General features: G+C 40.2%; 1 protein-coding gene across 1 annotated transcript in view; it reads right to left on the bottom strand.

Moving 5' to 3' along the window:
* Positions 1-22,535, bottom strand: part of ripor3 (RIPOR family member 3) — an 81,547-nt gene that overhangs the window by 46,744 nt on the left and 12,268 nt on the right. The window contains exon 2 of the mRNA XM_084740806.1: positions 5,273-5,349. The gene's annotated coding sequence lies outside the window, so the exon portion shown is untranslated. The remainder of the gene's footprint in view (positions 1-5,272; positions 5,350-22,535) is intronic.

Raw genomic sequence — 22,535 nt, 5'->3', positions numbered from 1 at the left:
AACCTTTTATAGAAATATGCACACAAAAATATGTTAATGGAACAGTGAAGCTGTTAAAACAAAAGACAGATTAAGTTAAACTTGCTTCATGGTTCAGGCCCGAGGACTTGAGAAAAGAAAGACCCAGCAGCAATGACATTTTTGGCAACGTAAACTAGTATATAAACACATTTTGTAAGAGAAAAGCTTGGCTACAAACACCAAGGGTGTGGACAGACATCTTTTTTCTTCTTCTTATTCATCCAGTTTCATGTTGCATCACAGCCTTCTACTGTTTATATTTCTTCTTGAGCTGTTCACAAAGAATTATGGGTAAGCCTGGATGCCAAGTGTGACGCTAAGAAGTCTTTAAGTGGAGTTTTGAACTGGGACATCACAACTTCTGACATACACACACACAATCAGAGGGTCAAAGGTCGGGGACGAGGGGATGCTCAGAATTCAAACTAGATAACTATGATCACACATCACACGTGTGGTATTTATGGGTGAACTGAACCTTTAAACTGGCCGCGTTCCTGCCAAACTAAACATGTAAAAGCATTTGATTTGTAACTGTGATATCTCATCGCAGTGGTATGATGAGGTTTTGTTTTCGGGTCATCTGATCAATTGTTGTTTCAAGTGAGTGAATTAGCACTGAACTCGAGCTCTGTTAACACCAACTTTCAACATTCTGCTTTGTGAAAATGTTTAGATTTAGTTTGGAGAGGGATGATGGGAGGAGGAGGCGCTTTAGGAGAGAAGTTTGGGGGGTAAAACGCTCAGTGAGAATGATGGGAAAATGTGATCAAGGATCTTTGGAAAATCAGTCCCAAAGTGAAGAGAGTGCACAAAAATGTGTCAGATTCAAATTCTAAAGAAAACAAGAAATGCATAACCCTTAAATCGTATTTCTTTCTTTTTAATGCACACAAATGTTTACACTTAAGTGTACCCAAATGCTCATTGACGTCCTTGTTATAAAAAAAAAAAATGTGTGTCACACATTTCACTGCTTGCTAAAGTTTAGAAAGCTGGTTCTAGGACAAGATCAGCAGAGAGAAAAAAGGACAGTGATGGTGCAGAGAAGAAAACACAAGTCAACCCTGGTCAGTCATTCAACAGATGGCGAGATTAGCAGGATTTCACAAGGTTCAACACCAGTCCTAAGTCGGCCCTCTCCCTCATCGGCCGGTACGCGATGCAATACGTGGAATGATGTGATGAGCAGATGGGCTCTGACTTCATCTGAATCTACATGCACGCATAAATCATCCACTCACCACCCATTTAAAATATGTTGATCAGTGCAAGCTTTCCAGGTGATTTCTTTATTTTGTGCTGTATTGATGTATGAGTGTTTTCTTTAACAGATTACTTTAGTGATTAGACGAGCTGCTTTCAGTTTCATTTGTGTGCATGCAGCAGTGTAACTGTGGCCAATATTGTGGAACATTTAAGCAGAAAAAAAATTTCAGTCATAACAGAAGAGAGGAAACTCTACAGAGGAAGCAGATTTAATTAATCCAAGAAGGCGAGCTGCTGTGCTTTGAGCATAAATGTGCATACAGCCTCTCTCTAAACTACAAAGCAATTCAAAAAAGAAAGACAGAATTATCAGAAAGGGAATCTTAAAGACAGTCTAGCTGATGAGCAACATCCTCAATCCAAGAGCATGTCAGCTTAACCAGCTACTTTTGACTTTACCTTCAGTTCTTTAATTTGTGTCTAGAGGAGAAGGAGCTAAACAAGAGACACAGGAGGGACAAAACAGAAAGATCCAGCTTCTCTGGTGAGGAAAGACACACACAGCTGGTGCCTGCCAGCTGAGACTTGCTTGCTGTGATTGCCTCAGTAAACTGTTGAGTGGTGCTTCAACGCACATTGTTGGCATCTCATGTCCTGAAGTTCAGACTCAACAATCAACTGTTTTTCTAGGTTTTCTGCCTACTGCAGTTTTAATGATATTATGGGACATTCAAGCAGAAAAATGTAAACCCGACAGGACAGAGGAAACTCTCCAGAAGTCACATAATTAAAAGTAAGTTTCGTCTTTCTTTCTCTCTTCCACAGAGGCCACCGTGTCACACCGCAACAACAACAGCAGACAAACCGAACACTGGCTGTAGTTACAGCCTTTCACGTTTTGTGCAAGTTTCATGACCACCATAGCTTCTCCTCCACGGTAAGAGGGGAAGAGAAAAAAAGACATGTTTGCAATCAGCAAACTCAGTACAAGACGCTGCTAAATACTACAAACCAGTTTTCTTAATTATGAGATGGAAAGTAACTATAGCTGTAAAATAAACACAGTGAAACAGAAGGACAATATTTTTTTAATTAAATTAAAAGGAAATAATCAAATAAAGTGCAGGTAAAACTATATAGTTTTTAAACTAATAACCTCAGAACCCATTATGTTATTTCATGAGGTAAAAATACACTTTTCATTTGGTTTACTGAGGCAGCCAGAAAATAAATTTCCTCACAGTCTGAAAGAGTACAACTGTATGTAAACAAGACGTATGAATCAAGCTAAGGGCTAAAAGAGGAAAGAGGAGGAGAGACAACATTCAGTTCTTCCACAGGAAATCAGAAAAAAGATGTAGGTTAAAGGAAAGAGGAGTGTGTGTGTGTGTGTGTGTGTGTGTGTGTGTGTGTGTGTGTGTGTGTGTGTGTGTGTGTGTGTGTGTGTGTGTGTGTCAGAGGAGTTGTCCTCCTCTGCAGCTGTCACCTCTCTGGCTTCATGTTTCAGTCGACCATTTTTCACATCGCCGGTGAATCTCCTCTTTCCTCTCATTTTTCCATTTTCTCAGATTTCTTTATCTGCATCTCTCCCACCCTCCCGTCTCCATCACTCTCTTTGTCTGCATCCCTTTTTCCTCTCAGTTTTAACTCATTCTGCAGACCTCCCTCGCCTGTCGTTCACCTCTCCCCGCTGTGTGTTGTGTTATGTGGCGATGTCCACGGTTCCTGTGTGTTTAGGCCGAGCCAGAGCAAAGATTAAAAGACTCTAAAGTAACTGAATCCCTTAAATCTGTTGACATAAACTCTTCACACACGGTGTACATCTCTATTTTCCTGAGGAGATACAAACATCTGGACTCTTCACACACACACACACACAAACACACACACGCCTGGCTTCCCAAAGTCCTCAAAAGATACAAACATCTGTACTGTCCAACACACACAGACACGACCCTGCACAAATACTCAGATGTTCACGTACACATTCATCATCTTCGACAAAAGATGAAAAACATCTGCCCGCTCTGATGCACACACACACACACACACACACACACACACACACACACAGAATCACGGTGACCGTCCACATCTGTGTGTACAAAACGATGAACATAATCCTTATCTGATTATGTTCATCAATAAACAGCTGATGGGAGCTATGTGAGAAATGTCCATGATAACCTTGGCATCCAGATGTGGATTACACTTAAAATCCTGGCTGTTTATGTTTATCAGGCTGATTCCCAGACTTTCATCACAGCATCCAGACACAAAGTGATTTACTGTGAACTGAGAAAAGAGCCAAAGGCCCAGGGCGCACAACAGAAGATTTTCGTATCTTAACCGGTTTTAAACGTGGGAGACCACAGACATAACGACAGACTGAAGCAATTTTTGATATTTTAATCATAAGAGCACAAACCAGATGATTTAGTCAAGATGCGGGACCACACACTTGCCGTTTATACGAAACTATTTCAGAGTGGTGAATCCAGAGATCTGGGATCTCACAGAAACAGGCATGATCAAGTTGAACATGAAGACAGACTGTCGTCGTCAGCTGGTTGCACTTGTGTTTGCTATGTTTTGCACCAAACAACAGCAATGCATACAATCTAATGTATGTAAGGGGTGTAACTTTTACAGCGTCTTAAGAAAAAGTCACAGCTGAGTATTTGTTTCACATGGGACACAAACCTCAGTCTCCTTGGTGAAATACGCCTCCAGAAATGAGGGTAAAGGGGTACCTGTGGCGTCATAGTTTGAAGCACAGGGGCAATGACCAGGCTGCTGTATTTGACGAGTTGGGAGTGAGAACGGGCTGAAATGGCTTAGAATTTTTGCAGCGCAAGATGGAGGTACATCAGTGAACATATTAAGGAGAACCGGATACAATGTTCCTATGAGAACTGCTCAGTGGCGCATGAAACTGACATCCGGGTATAAAATTATCTGGATCTTTTGCATATGCTTTCACATCAAGCGCGATAGTGATTTCCGCCAGCCAAACTGCTAGCTTCCAGTTTAGCCATCTGCTAACTTAAATTGGGATAAAATTGTTTACTCAAGCAGCTCTTCTAAACTTTCCAAATATTATTGGAACAAATGGATAAAATGCTGGTAGTGAAACGAGTTCTTTCACAGGGGTTGTGATGCTCAAAAAAAAGTTTGCATCGTTTTGCAGCCGCTTCTTCTACAGTTTGATTCCAGCAGTCACGTTACAGCTGCGCCTCGGCCACTGGAGCTGATCGAGCAGGCAGGAAGTCAAGGACGCAGATGGCATAAAGAATCAGGTCAATTTTCAAAATAAAATACCATATGCAGACTCGTGATCATAAAAATAGACCAAAAGAGGAAACCATTTAACTAACTAGCCTACTTAGCCTGATCACAGCACCAAAAATCAAGGAAAAAGGACTAAATCATTTACAGGGGGGGGGGGCAAAGTGCTCTGCTGGCGTGCAGCTGTGTGGAGGACAGATCAGAAATGCTGTGCCCAGTGGTAGCAGTGGGTTAATCTACGGAAAAAAAGTTTTTTTGGGCGGCTGTGCATCACGAGATGTTGTCATTACACCATCTGGTCATGTCACATTTGTTTCAAAGCCTGTCACATTTCTTTGGGGCTGGGGTACAACGCAGTGGCACAAGGTTGATGACGCATTGCTACTGTAAGTCTCTGCTGAATATTTTTTTTCACACTACAGGACTTCAAAATGTAAATATAAGTAATGTTTGATATTAAGAATTCAGGATTGGAGTGATTCTGATCCCGTCAGTATAGAGTGCTGCAGGAATGAGTCCTTGCTGAACAGAACATGTCAATATCATAAACTCCCATTGGCTTTTCGAGGAGAGAACCAGAGTGCTGCTGACTTCCAGACTGGTCTACAAAAATGTCATCCCTGCAGCACTTGATCAAGGTTATGTCTGTGAAGGCCTCACACTGCAGTATCATTTGGGCCTCGACCAGCCTGGAAACTAGAAGGAATCTGACTTTGCCCACCGAGGATCAACCGACCAGGAATAAGTTACTCACTTTTCTGTTGTGTTTCATCCAAACTGTGAAGTCATCAGCAGATTCCTGGTGATGTCACTTCATCTTCACTCGTCACACTGAAATACCAAGAAGAAAAGAGAGAACTGGTTAATGTTGAAAATAAGAGGAAAATGAAAATGAAAGCAGTCAGAATCTAATAATCCAGACAGTAAAGTCTAATACAACAGTCCCGCAATAAATCCCCAGTTCATGAAGTTTATAATGTTTTGTTCCAGGGGACACCTTCAATCCTGAGATCCTGGATTCAGATAAAGAAAAACTCCCCTTTAACTGGGAAAAACAAGAGGAGGAAACCTGAGAGAGAGTCACAGAGGACAGATCCCTCTGCCTGAAGGACACGTGCAATAGATGTGATGTTTACAGACCAGATCAAAATAATGAAAAGACTGTATGGAGAACCCGTCTCCTCCTCAGTCTGACTCTGTCTACTGTCTCTGTCGTCTTTTTCCAACTGATCTAAATCCACAGAAACGAGGGTTCTGAAAGGGTTCTTCATGAAGGGCTGACACCCCAAACAGAACCATTTGCTTCTGGAGAATTCTCTTTCATCCAAAGAACCTTTTTTTAAAATATAGTTTTTCAAAGATTGTTGAATTTCTTGAAGAATTCTTTTGTCAAGTGTTCTTTGTGACATAACATGAAAGGGTTCTTGATAGAACCCCATGATTAAGTTCTAGATAAAACCCTTGGAATATAAAATGGTTCTCAACAGAACCCCACACATGGGTGCTATGAAACATTTTGAGTGTGAATAGGCTCTTGGTAGAACCCCCCAGCTGGGTTCTAGAGAAAACTCTTGGAATATATAATGCTCCTCAATAGAACCCCCCACATGGATTCCAGATAAAGCACTTTGAGCGTAAAAAGGTTCTTGGTAGAACCCACTGGGTATGTTTTAGATAAAACACTTGGAATACAAAAGGGTTCTCGATCAAGCCCCCAGCTGGGTTCTAGATAAAACCCTTGGGATATAAAATGGTTCTCAGTAAAACTCCTCATGTGGGTTCCAGATAAAACACTTGGAATGTAAAAGGGTTCTTGATAGAACCCTCTGGGTGGGTTTTTGTTAGCACCACTCAACAGTGAAAAGTTTCTAGATAGAAGCCTCATGGACGGTTCTAGGTGGAAGCATTACACCAAAGAAGGGTTCTCTGTAGAACCTCTCATAGGGGGGTCTGGGTGGAACCTTTCACAGATATCTCCAAGTGTAACCCTTTATGTTCTAGGTAGAACTGTCTGAAAGGATCCCACCTTTAGAAAAGGTTCTTCCTGGAACCAAGACGAGTTCTCCTATGGGGACAAAACAAAGAACCTTTTATGGTTCTAGTTTGCACCTTTATTTCTAGTTTGGACGTTGTGTGTCTCTCCACATGCGTTTCGTTGTGTCTCAGTCTCATTGATGATCTATTTCTCCGTCTCTGTCTGAGTCTCCGTCTCTCTGTGGCTTTTTATTTTCACAGCTGAAAGAAATGACAGAGGGAATCCCTATTTTTCTTTCCCTCTTCATCCATCTCTCATTGGCCTCTGGGCGTCTCTGTCTCTGTAGAAAAGAAGACGAAGACAGATAAAGAGACATCACTGAGTCTTTAGTCTTTCTTCCTCTTTCCTAATACGTCTCTCACAGTCTTGCTGTGTTTTTTTTTTTCATCCCCTGTGATGTGGGAGGAGGAAATGGAGACGAGAGATGGAGGAGGAGGAGGAGGAGGAGGAGAAGGAAGAGGAGAGGAGTCCTGGGTTTGTAATCACTCTCCACGCTCTTCCCCCCCGATTAGCCCTGCTGTCAACACCACTTAAGCTGAGCTCCAAACATGCAGCGCACACACATAAATGTACAGATCCAAACTTACTGCACTCTTTTCTTCTCTCTACCACAGACACACGACATCTTTTCTGCAATATCTCATCTCACAGACAGCTGTGGACATGACAGGCGCTGTAGCCTGTACTTTACGTGTCCTTAACCTGTAGCATTCAATACTTTTGGTGCCCAGATCAAGAAAAAAAAAAACCTATTTATATGGTTTTGCTTGCAGCCAATCGCAGCAAGTGTTCTTCACCTTAAAAAAAAGGTATCAGATGAAGTGCTCCATTGTATCTGCATCATTTTAAGGGTTCTGGAATCAGAAGCAAAGTGAAGCGTTTTGCCCACCTGTTGTCACACCTGCCTCGTTTGGCTCAGACTTTCAGACTTTTCAGTTGGTTTCGGACCAAAATTACAGGTGTGAAACCTCCTAGTATAAAAGAAAAGGAGAAAAACCTGTTGTCCTTAAGGGGAGCTCCTTTGGCATGTGGATTTTTTCCTTTTCTTTTATGTGTGATACTTTTTGATTCACACTGGGCTCAGGGATGTGCATGCCCACGGTGCGGACGGAAAAAGACAGATTTTGGTCTGGCAAAAAGAGGAGGTCTCAGTCTGGATCAAACTGAGCCATGGTTCAATTTGTTTCTAGTGTGAAAACATTTTTTGGATGGTTTGGATTTACAGGAAATCACAGGAACCTATTGCAGGAAATTACGACAGGATATCACCAAAACAAAAATGAGCCGCAGGAGCAGATGTGGACGGGAGGAGACCAGATGTTTACTTTATAATGAGTCAGCTGGAAAAAAATGGGACACTTTCATTTTGGTGCTCTTGGTAGCAGTGCCATAATAATAATAATAATAATAATTTTATAATTATGTGAATCTGTTCATTCATCTCTCTTCATAAACTGAAGTCAGGCCACCTGCCGAGTGGTAAACACGCCGTCAGAGAGACCAATCACTGTCAAATACAGGGACACGCAGTGATGACGACAGTACAAAGGTATGTAAAGTTCTTTCTTTCTTGGATAACTGCAAAGTGAAAAACCAAAACTAACCAGACCACATTTAACCAGGGTCTCATAAAAGTGAACCTTGAGTCATCTTTCCTGGTGTTTTTGTTCTTTTACTATTAGCAGACTACATAGTTAAATAATTTCTTTTTTGTCTGTTTTTTATAATTGCAAGTCATCATGGGTTGTTTTATTTTGAAAAATGGCAGGATTCTCTATGACAATAAGATTTAGATGGAAGCTCAGTCGAGACCACCTCCACCACGAGGTGAAAAATCCTCCTGAGTAGAGACACCACTCAGCTACAACGGGAAAATTTAACTTATGACAAGGAAAAAACAACAAATACAAAGTTTACTGCTATTCAATAGTAGTTTACCTTGGGAATTACCAGGAAATGAACATGTTCAGACTTGAAGAGCAACAACAATGAACTCCATCCTCTAGAGAAATCTATTTTAGTGGCTAGTGCCAGATATTACAGATTAAAATTGATTAAAGTTTTGCAATAGTACCTCAGTGTAGGAGGAACTGAGGTTTGGATTCAGATTCGTGACCTGACACTTCACATGAATCACTGCTGCAGATTTTACGGCCAAAATGAATCACATCTACCAAAGACGAAGAAATGATCGGATTGGTTGTTAGATGTTTAGAGACGCTACAGTCAGAATCAAATCCAACACAGAGTCAACAGCACAGAGGGACCTGAATCAAGCAGCTGGCACAATAAATATTTTACTGTTGTTCTCTCCACTAAATCAACACAGAGGTCATAATATAAAACTCCTGCAGTTATTCAACTCAGATTTTGATCATTCTGAATTTCCCAGAAAATGGAAAACTTTGCCAAGGAAATATAAAAATGGAGGTCTGTTTGGAATTTTAATTAAAAAAATTTTGTGTAACTAACAAAAATAAATAAAATTCAGAGAAGATATTGATATAAACTGTGTGTTTTTTTTATAATAATGAGGCAGAAATGCCTGTGTTAAATTATTTTGGTTAAATGTACTATATCTTTTTAAAACATTGCCTGGTTCAGTTAGGAAAAAAAGACATTATTTATATGATAAAAATGAAACAGATTGTAAAAAAAATTGTTTATTTTAAATTCTTTATTTTTTATGGAAAATACTATATTAATAAATGTAAATGGACTCAAAAAAGTACAGCAATTCCTAATAGAAATTTCAAGACTACATGGAGTGAAAAAGGACATTTGTAAAATGCTGAATATTTTTGTTTTATATGTTTGTTTCTTTATATGATACGGTTATGTACATAGGTCATCTTGTCTGTTTTCTGTTCATCTTGTATGTATTTTTTTTCCTTTGTTTTACGGTTAGTGATATTCTGTTAATTGTACGGCCTGAAATGATGATAAACATTAAAAAAAAGCTCAAATAACTTAAAAATCATATCTGTGCCATACTTTATTAAGCTATTATAATTTAATGGTGTTGTGCTTTGAATAATGTGCAATAGACAGACAGACCTACAGAATGTTAAACTTTGAATTACAGATGTTTCTCTGGGGTACTTGAACACAACTCACTGTGTTACTGGAATTCACTCTGACAAACATCCTGGAACTAAACCTGACGTTCTTCTTAGATTACAGACGCACCGACGGCTCTTCTGAGACGACTCCGCCAGACAAATACGATTGTGTGTGCGAGCGTGTTGAGTCTTATGGGTCCGCAGGTTTTATCTGTCCGTGTGCTGCAGGCATCACATCATTGATTTAAGACACTTAATATATTCAGCAGAACCTGGAAGAGAAGATGCTCGCAGCAGATGTATTATGACACCCGGAGGTCCTGTTACAGCAGACAGGGATTTATCTCAACTACTGGGTGGAAGCTTGTTAGAATTTAAAGCTGAAACATGCAACAATATTTAGATAACATGACTGATGCTACTTAATTTAAGTTTAAAGGAAGAATTTGAGCCTACATTAACTTTTAAGAGTGCATTTTTTCTTTTAATGCAGAGACTGAAACTTTTAAACCACAAAAAAAGTTATTAATGTTTCAGATCACTAATTAAAGTTTAATTTTATTAGTGATTGTTGTAGAGGATGAAAACAAGCTAACACTTTCCTTTGAGAATCTGTTTTCTTTAAGTCAAACTCTTCATGTGCCTCATCGAGGCTTAACATTTAGTTAACGCATCACTACATCCCCCTCAATAAGCCTGTTGATGAAGTCCTCCCCTTTTTCTGTCTGTCTTCCATTTCCTGTCAGTTCTGCTCTTCTTTTTTTCCCAGACCACACCCATCCTGCTGCATGGCAGGGTCTTCAGAGTCAAACACTGTGTTAGCAGTCCTCAGCTTCTCAGTCAGGTGCTCATCATTCACCTGATTGGCTCCTGCCTGCACACCTGCCCCTCATTCCCTCTAATCAGCTGCTTTCTGGATAAATCTGCCCTGCAGACTTCACATACTTTGTGCCTGTCAGGCTTCAGTGGCTTCGATTACATGCACACAGTTTTCAGATTTTCGCCCTTATTCTGAAAAAGACGATATTCCCAGTAAGCTGTTGACAAGCCTGATGGAAACATGCAGCCCTTTCTTGAAAGGTTCAGCATTGTCATATTTGTTCATTTCCAAAACTATGTTGATATCAGATGTTTAAAAGTAGGTATGTTTCCCCCTTTGACCACAAATGAGAGATTTTCCTGTGTGCAACATCACTTAGCCAGTGTTCCAGCCCTTGTTTTGCCTGCTCACGATTTCGGTCTATTTTTGGTTTTTGCCCATCTGTCTGCTCCCTTTTTGGACTTCTTTGCCTTTGCTGACTAAACCTAAACATTGCCAACATGGAGCGTTTTGTCATTTGGCATCTCATCCCCGGGGGGGGGGGTCTGGGAAAGAGAAGCAAAGATGGAGGATTATTATTCACCAAACAGGAAATCCAGATGAAATTTTGATATCTGGGAGGGAGAGTTAAAGAGAAAGAATGGAAGTGACCTTATAGCTGCAGCTTGTTAAAAGATGCTGCATGTGTGGTTACACTTTTCAAGTAAATCTAATGCAAGATGCAAAGCTTGCGAGGGCAACACGTCTAACCAAACACAAAATACAATATATGTAAAAGCTAAAGAGTGCATGTTTTTCACAAGTTCCCTCCAGCAGCAGCAGTGAAATGGAGCAACTTTTAACCCTCATGGTCAATAAAATTTAGGTGAACACTGACACTTCACATGATTGATTAGCTTGTTGGATAAGTTGCTTTTGGAGATAACTGGGCTGTTTATTGTGATGACTGTCTTGGTAGCATTCTTACTAGCGTTGGCCAACACTCAGCCACTGGCTGCACCTGAAAATCATCATCAACATGATATTTAGTTGCCACAATAGTGTGTGTGAGATTTATTAGGATGTCCAAACTAATATTTGTGAATTACAGACAACTAACAGGGAAATTTTACAGTATGAAGCAGTGCAGTGAGAACAATGATAACAACATAACAGGAAGGATGTCACATCTGCCTCCTCCCCAACACAAACAACAACAACAACTACGCAGGAGACTCAACTTAGTCAGGCTGTCTTTGCATGAGCTGGTTCAACAAAACCTAAAACCCCAGTCAGAGAAAATAGGTATTATGACGGTGGTTATCAACTTTGTTTGTTAACTCAGGCTTTCTTCTTCAGGTCCTGTGCATGCTCACATAAAAAGGGACGTTCCTTCTCCATGCGAGCTGCCTACTTCAGTCAAGATGAGCAGTTTTTTATAATGGAGCGCTTATGGAGAATGTAAAAAATATACACCTTGCAGCAAAAAGCATCAATGTTGCTGCAAATTTGAGAGGAATGCTGGCAGAAAATGAATGATAACCAGGTTATGAGTTCAGCATCTGTTACCATGGTGATCTAGCGAGGTTAAAAGAGAGCCATTTTTATGACATCGAAAACTGACTTTACGCTCAACAGACCTCGCTACCCTCATCTCGCTTACTGCTAATCTCACTTCATAGCAGACCCCTCTGATGACAGACTGACAGGCTGCAGGTTGCAGAGACGAGTTTGAGAGGGAAGACACTTTTTTTGTGGTAAATAAATAACGAGATGTCCCAAATAAATAACAATGTCGATAATGATAAGTCTGGATGTATTTTTGCAACAGAAATTACATTTTTGTTACTAAAGAGAGAGTAAAGAACTGACAGGAGGTGCAGGCTGGGTGCAAGTACCAAATTCCAGGTACTGGTATTTGAATATGAACGGTACCCAACCATACATGAGGGAGCAATAAAACAGCTGTAATTAAAACTCTACAGCCTTTTGTTTGTTAAGAGACCACATGTTTGCAGCTACACCAACAGCTCAGTGTATTTTAAGCTTGACAGCTCAAAAGGGTTTTCATCAGTCACTTTGTGGACACAACCAGTGCTTCCTCAAGGCGTCTGCTTTGGGCTGTGAAGCTCTGAGCTGAAACTCCAAACTGCCTCGTGGACTCTGTAGAGTCTGATGGATTCAGCAGAAGATCAGGAAGGATGCTCTCTGCGAGTCTTTATAGTACCAGAGGGTCTCGCAGCTGTTACTGCAGTCCAGGATTCACATAACTTTAAACTACTGCCTGAAAGTTACTTATAGGACCTAATTAGATCTCCAGTTAAACTGAGACGAGTCTCATTTCTGCTACATCAATAAACTTAACGTGTTAATTCTATTTATATTCTAAATGTCTTTGAATGAGAATTTCTTCTGCTGTTGTAGCTGTAAATACAAGAAGACACTGTTGCACTTCGTGTGATCACTCCATCAGTTTATGGTTGCATTGAGATTTGTCCTGCCAGAAACAACAAAGTGAATCTGGCATCTATGATTTGTGCTCCTGTTTGGTCTTACGGCCCCCTCGAGCCTCAGCTGTTTAACTGAAGAGGGACGTAAAATAAAATATAAACGTGGCATCTTTATGTAACGTGTAAACGGGACGATGTCTTTTCAGTCTGTGTGTGTTTTTGGTTTTTTAAAGGTTTGATTTTAGCTGATTAGTGATTGGTCATGTGTTGAGACAGGCAGCTATTCTTTTAAAAGGCAAATGATGCAACACGGCGAGAGTCTGTAAATGACTCAAGTCCCTGTGAATCTACTTATGTGTCCATCCACCTGCTACATGACTGTTGTTTTATTCTAACCTTGCTTTTTTCTCTTATGAAGTTCTCAGATTTCTCTCAAAAAATACAAGAAAACAAGAATAAAGATCACAGCGTGAATCCGTGCATGTGTGCATCTGTGTGTGTGTTGTATTTGATACCCAGTGGCCCTGTAGGGAGCGAGGCCAGCGGGTTCAATCCAGCAAAGAACAACTTAGACTCACGCGTGCACACACACACACAAACACGCTCCTATTGGCCCAAGGAGTACTATCACTTCTCCTGCTCTTAATGTTGATTCATTCAGTCTGTTCGTGCAGCGATCTGCAGCTCCATCACTGCACAGCAGGTACAGACTTCACTTCTCCTTTCAGCTGATTAAAGCCTGAGCTGAGTACACAGTCAGCTGGGGTCCACTTTGCTGATAAGTGACCAAGATCCACAAACCTGATTTAGACTTTGATTTGAATTTCTTCACAGGAAATCAGCTAATAACAGTGTGCAAATTGATTCATCACATTGCCAAAGTTAAGCAGTGATTCATGGCGCAGTTTAACCAGTTCCTTAAAGATGAAATCTGCATCTCTATGTATTTTCATTAATGTTTAAACTACAAGAGTCTGTCCATCTCAGTGATAGCAAATGCTAGTGCCACATGGCTAACCAGGAACATAAGACTGGGGCTTTTCATTCTAGTACACATGTGCGCCCTCTTCACGTGTGGAGGATCTATCTGCCACCATGTGGATCTAGTTTTTCAGTCCTTAGGTTCACACAAACTGTGCAGGAATTAGGGCTGCCCGATTTAGTGAAAAAAATAAGTCACAATATGTTGCAATATGTGATATAATTAGTGGAAATGATCAGTTTTGCTTCACAATTTTCATTTAATTTAATTTTCATTGAGGTCTGTACCAAACACATATGTTTTCTTTCATTTGGAGAACAAGATTTTTAGGTCAGGTCATCTCTACAGCAGTACAGCACCTCATTATAATGCTGTTTTCTCACACATTTTTCCTTTTTCAAAAAAAAACTGTTCTGGTTCTGCGACTTGGTTATTGCACTTGGCCATGTTGCAGTTTTATTGCAGTTGTGATTAATTGTGCAGCCCATGCAGGCATACCCACTGAGAAAAACACAACTATGTTATCTGGCTTATTTTAAGTGTCCAAGCAGGTCCAAATTCAGCATCTTTCACTCCTGAAACTTGTTTCCACCATACAGAGGCTTATGGAATATTCAGGCTCATCTTTTCAAGTTCTGTCACTTTTGCTTTTTTTTTTTTTTTTTTTTTTTGCCTCAGGTAAGCCAAAAGTCCAAAAGTTGCTGATTTAAATGCGTGAAACTATGGAGGATTTCTGTTATCCAAATATTAGTACATTTACCAGACATTTTTAACACAATCAACACACTATTTTAGAATTCTAAAATAATAAACAAAAACATAACCTAAGTGGACAACTAGACATATTTAAACTAGGAATGTACGTCTGAGGTGAAAAATGAAGCTTGGTGTGGAACATTTCCTCTGGAACAAAGTCAAATGTAAATTGCGGCTCTTCAGTTTAGTATTAGTATCAGCACGATGCTGCACCAAACTGGGACTCCCAAAGAAGTTGGCAAGCCTCTTGTGTTTCACATCATTTTGTGTTAGATTTAATGGGTGTTGTGCCACTGAAAATTAAATTAACCTATGAATTTACCTTGAACTGTTGAAGAGCTAAAGTCTCACCTGAGGTACCTTTGGTCACTTCATCGGTCTGGAGTTCAGCTCACAGGTGGGACACACACAACAGTCAGTGAGTGTTTTCCACATGGAGATGATTATCTCAAGAAATTGAGGATTTGAGAATTCTTTGCTTTATATTCAAAGGTAAACTATAAAAATGACCCTCCTCTCTCAACTTCCTTTAACCCCTGTGTCTGCATAATGCTGCTTTGATTCCTGAATTTCTGTCCAGTGACCCACATATTGCTTTGCATCAGTGTAGCCGCCGCCCTTATGGAGCAGAAACCTGATATCTGAAAATGAGCAGAATGCATACATGTGGCACAGCAGGCAGGGCTTCACAGAGACAAGGCTCCCTGTGGCTCAGGTTCGGAAAATCTGTCTCTAAACATGAACCGCTGCCAGGACTGCACGGGGCCCCGAGTACAAAATGTATGTACTCATAATACCATGAGGCACTGCAGATAAAAACATCTGTCAAATACCGTCAGATTGATTGATTCCTCTCCTCTCACGTATTATTTATCACCGCACTTTGTGTGATTTTTGCAACGTGTTCATCTTGTTATCAGGCCATTTGGAAGAGGAGTGTGAGGATTTATTCTGGAGTTTTCACTTTGCATAATAACTCACTCTGATAGGAGATGTCGGCCAAGTGCCTAAAATAAAAACGTGAAGCTACACGCCGCACATGAGGGAAGCTTTTTTCGCCTTCCTGCTGTTTTTCCTTTCACATGATTGACTTTACTTGGCATAATGTAGGCCATTGAAAAAGCCCTATGGGGTGAGCTCAGCCAATCTGGAATTCCACCCAAGTGTGAAATGGAAATTCTTGTTCTGCCTCCTGAGGCCGTGAGCATTTTACCCAGACAAATGACACTTGGGGGGGGCGTCCCGATTCAGCGAGGGCCCAGCAGTGAAAATCGCTGCTAAAACACAACACTTGTTTTAACACGAGATGGATCAATTGTGATTAATTGAGGTTGAACCGTTCAACAGGTTCCTTTCTCCTCGGCAGGTAGAGTAAAAACCAGATGCTTTAGGAAAACCCTGGTTATGACCTTCTTTAGCGAGAGCGCAGACGTGCCTGACTTCTTGCACCTGGCACTCAAACAAGTGTAACAGTCATCCAGCGCCAGAATGAGAGGCTCCTGGTGGACGTGTCACGGTGAAGTGGTTCTCCTGAAAGTGACGTATCACTCTGCTGGAGCTGCAAAAACACTCAGTCCACTTGTGCAGTGGTGTTACAGAGTGGAGGCTCTGCCCTTACAAATGATCTTTGGCTGAGAGCAGACGAGTTTAATTTATTTTGTCATCAAACTCGGTGGAGATTCATCCAAATAAGTTTTGATTAATGCAGATGTCAGGTGTTCAGTTGGATGTTCCAGGAGTAGTTTTACTGTGTTACCTGGATAAAGTAGCTCAGTAAACACTCAAATCCCTTCAAATCTTTTCCTGTTGCACAAACTATCTTTTCATTTCACACTTAAATTTGTCTCTTCAGTAAAATAGCTGAAGGAGCACTGCATAAAGCCTCTCAGGTCGTCTCCTTGTCTTAGTGTTTAGACCAAGGCTTTCACAGTAGTTACTGTCAAAACGGCACGTGTTCACTTCAGTTACTATGGTTACGCCTCCCTCTCATCATCATCGTCCTTTAACATTACTTGACATCATTATTGTCATTGATGCAAACTTCTCCAAAATGGACAACAAAGAGAAAAGAAAAAGAAAAAAAACAAACTGGAAAAAAGATGAAAATGCACGAGCACATAATCGTGAGTAAATTTAACACGCAGCTACAATGAATCTGCACAAGTGGAAGACGTGACAAGAAGCAACTGACAAAATCAAAGTGAGAAATCTGCGGTGAAATGAACCGTAAATGAAGTCATGAGGAAATATGACAAAAAGTACTGTGACAGCAAGAAAAGGACAATACAGCAAACATTAAGAGACAGATATGTTAAAGCTGTTAATGCTAACTGACAATCAAATCTATTATCTCTAACAAGCTGCACATCAAACAGTCCCAAAAAATGCATCTCGGTGTCTCCTCCTCCTCTTCAAACACCATAAATTCAGCCTTTGTCTGATGTTCCTCAGGTTATTCCATTGTCAAGAGATTATTATGTGTCTGTTAACGTTTCTGAGGTGCTAAAGACCATGAAAAGACCTAAAGAAGCTAAGGGCTAACAGATCAAAGGGTTTTCCCTTCTAGTATCATAAGAAAATCCTTATTCAGCCATCTTTCGATGAAAATTTAAGATGAACCTTAGACGGTGTGGTTTTATGCAACCAGGTACAGGTACATGGACTGGTTTGGGTTTTGTTCTGCTTATGCACAATAATTTAAAGAGACAGTTCCCCCCCAAGTCAAAAGAAAAATTTTCCCCTGGCCTAAAGTGTTATTAACTAGATTTTATTTATTTTTTGCTGTAAGTTGCCGAGTTTTTGAGATATCGGCCGTAGAGATGTCTGCCTTCTCTACATTTGAAAAGTTCAAAACCAGCATCTGTTTCCAAAAATCGTGACCCAGTTACTTAAAATAATTCACCGATCTTGTTGTGAGCCATTTCATGTAGGAACTACTTTCTTTATAAACTACTTTCTTTCTAGTAGTAAGAAAGTAATTCCTATATGAAAGGTCTGTGGATTAGCTTCAGTAAACAGGTCATGAACATTGACTTTTAATTTTTCAAATGTATTTTTGCGTTGCTTTGAGCACCGCAAGCCGAGTGTCATTTAATGCCAAACCCTTACTTTCAACCTCACCATGTAAACGATGCATAACCTTCTGGCACTAAACGTTTGCATTAGATGTAAATTGTGAGTTGTGCAGTGTAGATGTTATTCCTAAGATCACTGGGCTGTGCAGTTTTAGTAAACCAGTTAAGTTCATGAGTGTTGTGTAATGTTTTGTACGTCTGACTAAGTCCCTGACACAGAGGACATTATCTTCTATCAGTGGTAAACAGGGGAGGAGCTCCAAGGCTCACACAGGGGACCGGGCCACATGCTGAGACATGATAAAACACACGTGCCACAAAGAGGCATGTGCAGATATTTCAAGCACACTATTGATGTTTTAGCAGTCAATCAAATGACAATGTGAGAGTGGTCGCTTGTTGTGATCGGCTCATTGTTTATCTGTTTGGGCACAAACTTTTGGTTCACTCTCACCACTCTGTGCATCAGTTTCAGCCACATCAGGCAGCTGTTTGCAGAGAAAAAGCTATTAGAGACGAGCTGGAGAACACAGTGGAGCGTTTAGCAGCTAAAGAGCCAAATATTTCCCTCAGGAGTTGGAAATATTGGATCATTTGATCTCTTTGAGTCTCAAACAGTTAGACAGACAGTAACTAGCAACAACTCAGACATCTGATGGAGCCACGGGCCAAAAATGTTGAAGACCACTGGTGTTTTATTAGCTTATCGGATTAAAGAAAAATAAAATCTTAAATGTAATTAGTGGCTACTGCTATTAAAGTCAAAAGTTAAATCTTTTTCATGAGAATTTGACATTAACCAAAGTGACATAACCTCTCATAAACATGCCATACTAGACCTAATTATTAAATTTAAAGAAACTGTACAGCTTTATGTGGTAACTAGAGCTGCAACTAACAATTATTTTCATTGTCAATTAATCTGTTGATTATTTTCTCGATTAATCAGTTAGTTGTTTGATCCATAAAAAGTCAGAAAATGGTGAAAAATGTCTTATCAGTGTCTCCCAAAGCCAAAGATGACGTCCTCAGTGTCTCAAACATTTTGTCCAAAACCCAAAGATACTCAGTTTACTGTCATAAAAGACTAGAAAAATGGCTGCATTGGCCCTATCAATTTAAAATGTGATATGTCTTGATGGGTGGTTGTCTCTGGTTTGTGTTTTTAACACCCTGCTGACCTGTCAGGAATCAGAACATGGATTTGACCTTTGACCCCGGCCGGTTGCCAGTGGCGAAGGCGGTGATGCTGCAGCATCAGTGTGTTGTGTCAGATTGGACTCGTGGGGCCTGTAGATCACCGTGGAGCCTGGATGAACTCTCCAGAGTCTGACCTGTGGACTGAAGTGTGACTCTCTGGCCTGTGTGTGAGGTCCTGTGTGTGTGTGTGTGTGTGTGTGTGTGTGTGTGTGTGTGTGTGTGTGTGTGTGTGTGTGTGTGTGTGTGTGTGTGTGTGTGTGTGTAAAAGAACAGGATGTTTCTATTCAAAGTCAGTTTAATACACATTTTTGCTGGTTGTGATTAAACTGACTCTGATCTGAGTCTGCTGATTTTTCCTCCTTGTTCTTCCTCCTCTCAGTTTCAAGTGAAAGCAAACTAAAACTTGTATGATTTTTGTATGACAACTGTATAATTTGGAAAATGTTAAGCAGCAAAATTAAATTCTCATGACTGTTGATGATTTGTGATAAAAATTAAGACATTTTAGTCGACTCTGTCAGAGCTCTGGTCATTTCCTCTACATTGTGCACAAATATACGACAGATTTATTACAGCAATAACACCCAAAGTGCTGCTCTGTACTGCAACAGTCATGTGAAATACAAAGGTGTACCTTGTTTAGCATTAATGTATGTGCCCACAGAAAGCCCTCATGGGGGTTACACTGCTGTTACTATAACTATGTGCAAGTTTTCTACAGATTAGTGCACATAAAAATGAGAGAAAGGAAGAATATTGCTGCCTGACTACAGCAGCTGCTCTGTTTGCAAAGGAGCAACAATCACCACTATAAAAAAAAAAATTAAACATGTCTCACTGGGCTTCATGGAAACTACCCCGCAAACTCTAAAACTGAGAGGCAGTACAGTAAAGTAAAACAGTCAAATAACAAAAGAAAGACAGACAGAAAGTAGTTAACATGCCTGCAACAGTGTCTCAAGGAAACACCAAGAAACACTTATTTTTATTGGTTTATTTATTCTCCGAGAGCATATTTGTCCAGTAAAATAATAAAAGTGACCGCTGAAACTTTAGCAGCTGAATGATAAAATGGGATCTTCTGCCCTGTAGATTATTCTATAGTTAATTTTTGTTTTTAAAGAGGCAGAGTGATGAGGCTGAGCTCTGTGTTATATTATAGTAGACCCCAGAGGACGGTGATTTACAGGATGAGCTGTCAGGTCCGTCTAATGGTTGTGTTAAAACAACATTTTCTCTCTCTGGGCAGAGACAACAGATTACGTAAGAAAAATTGAGGAGTTTAATTCTGGACTGAGACAGAAAACACTGATAGAAGAAGCGCTCACATTTTTACTCAATGAAATAATGTAAAAACAACAATTCATTCAAAATCCTATATATTAGGTTAAAGTTCACAAGTGAAAATAAATGCAAAGTATCAAAAGTAACTGAATAAGTAAATGGCCCCTGTGTATTATTATATACAACATTATTAGATTTGTAATACTGCTGAACCAATGTGAAAGCAGGTACAACTTGCTTTAACTACTTTACAGTTGGCTAGTTTAGTCCAGTGGTTCTCAAGCTAGGGGTCGGGCCCCTCCAAAGGGCCCTGAAAAACATTCTGAGGGGTCAAGTTGCTATTTTTTGTAAAATATTTTACCTTTTGGAGCCTCAAACAGTTACAAACATGAAATAAACTGAAAGGCTTAAAGAAAAAGTGTACTTTGAACAACATACATCGTGTCCTAACAGCAAGCAACCGTCTGATCATCGCGTCACGTTGTGTGACGTCAGATCATCTCTGTCCACGTTGAATCTGTTAAATATGAACCACTGTTACATCCTGTTAACAAACCACATACCTGCAGCTGTGCGCTCGAGATCAGACTGCAGACGTGACCACTCAGGTAAAAGACTGGCTACATTTGTACTTTTTAACAGAAAACATACATTTTATTTATGTTTCTTTACTGGAAATGACAGACAATATCCCTAACAGGAAGTTGCCAACTTTTTCGTTTTTGGAGTTATGAGGAAGTATTGTATCTAGCTCAAGTGTTGTCAAACTTTTTCATGTGAAGGACCCCCTCAGGAGATGCACATAAGACCACGGACCACCAGTTTGAGAGGATTTTGTTTTAAAGAATCCCCTCTGAGCTGTTGGGATTTTTTTCAGTCTTGAAGATAGTAAAATCTTCATAGTCAAGGAATGATCAAACTATAAATTACAATAAATAAAAACGGCCAGTATTTCTTCCTTTATTCCATCTTCCAAAAACTGTCATAAAAGTTAAGACAGTCTATCCCTTCTTTGGCTGGGGACCCCCCTCCTCCTACTCAAGGACCTCTGTCGGTCCCTGGAAACCAGTCACTGGGATGAATAACTCCTCATTACAACTTCATCATCATTTTCTCATCCATCATGCAGCACTTCCAACGCAGGTAACAGACATGAACAGAAACAGGGCGTCCAACAAAAGTTCTGCTCAGAACGCCACGTCTCACTGCACAGCTCTGCAGTTCAGATATTCAAATAGAAAACAATGCAATCGAACGATTTTGTCACTGATGCTCACTTGCTGGTCAACTGGTAGCTACTGAATAAAAAGTATAAAGTAACATAATTCATAAACGTTCAACCACTGGAAAAATAATGAAAGTGTATATAGAGAGAAAACAGGGTTCAGTGTAGAGTAACAACTCCCTGTTGCAGGTCTCAACAACACTCTCACTTACAAAGGAGTTAATTACCTTTTAATTGAAAAGACACTCCTCAGTTTTTACTTTTTAATGGACTTCAGAATCATCACTGCTGGCCCAAGAAAATAAAAGCGCTCAACAGTCGAGGTCTGTCCGAAAGGGACAAGAGTCTTCCCATGAAAATGCGAATCTATAAGGCTGAGGATCATAAATAGAGAACTCAGTTTAGGGACTTTTACTGCATTCTTGCTTTATTGGGCAGCACAGCGCAGTGAATTGTGACAGGAAACATGTTAGAGAGCAGATGGGACCTCTGAGTGGCGGCGAACAGTTAAACACCAACAATGCGCCAAGTGTGTGTCTGACTGCTCAGGAAACCCTAAATCTGACATGTGACACATTAAAATGACTTTCACCTCGTTTCCACAGGTTTAAACAACTGAAACAGCTTCAGGTTGAGGGTGACAGTTTTTTTCTGAAAATGAAAACATCACATTTGTAAATTATAAACTTTTTGTAATGAATTAGAAGAATTTCCTGACCTCTAAGTCTACTAGTTTTACTACAAGTCAAAGGCTGTTTCATGGGATTAATCACATGTTAAAATCAGCTTTCCAGCTGTGTCAGATGTTGAGGGGTGGTGACATCTTATCTTATGTGACAAGTTTGGATGATAACACGCAAATTTTATGCAGGCAAAGGAAGCTGAAACCTCCAGCGCAGAGCGGACTTGTTAGTGCAGAAAGTACAAGTTAGCATTAGCTGTTTCAGCCAGCTAATAAGCTAACAAGCTAACAAACAACATAAACAAATAAAAGATGCTAACTACACTTATTCTGATACATCTCTTGGTTTGAGTTTGAGGCTCAATCATGTGTCTGAATCGCTCTGATGCAGTGTTTTTGTGGACTAACCTGACCGGGGGGGCGGGGGGTTATATTGCTAAATACAAGAACAATATGACAGGAGGTGTG

The sequence above is a fragment of the Lutjanus erythropterus genome, chromosome 2 (assembly GCF_056507025.1).
Source record: "Lutjanus erythropterus isolate fLutEry1 chromosome 2, fLutEry1.hap2, whole genome shotgun sequence".
Lineage (NCBI taxonomy): Eukaryota > Metazoa > Chordata > Actinopteri > Lutjaniformes > Lutjanidae > Lutjanus > Lutjanus erythropterus.
Note: the sequence above shows the minus strand (reverse complement) of the source record. Positions and strands in the feature narration are given on the sequence as shown.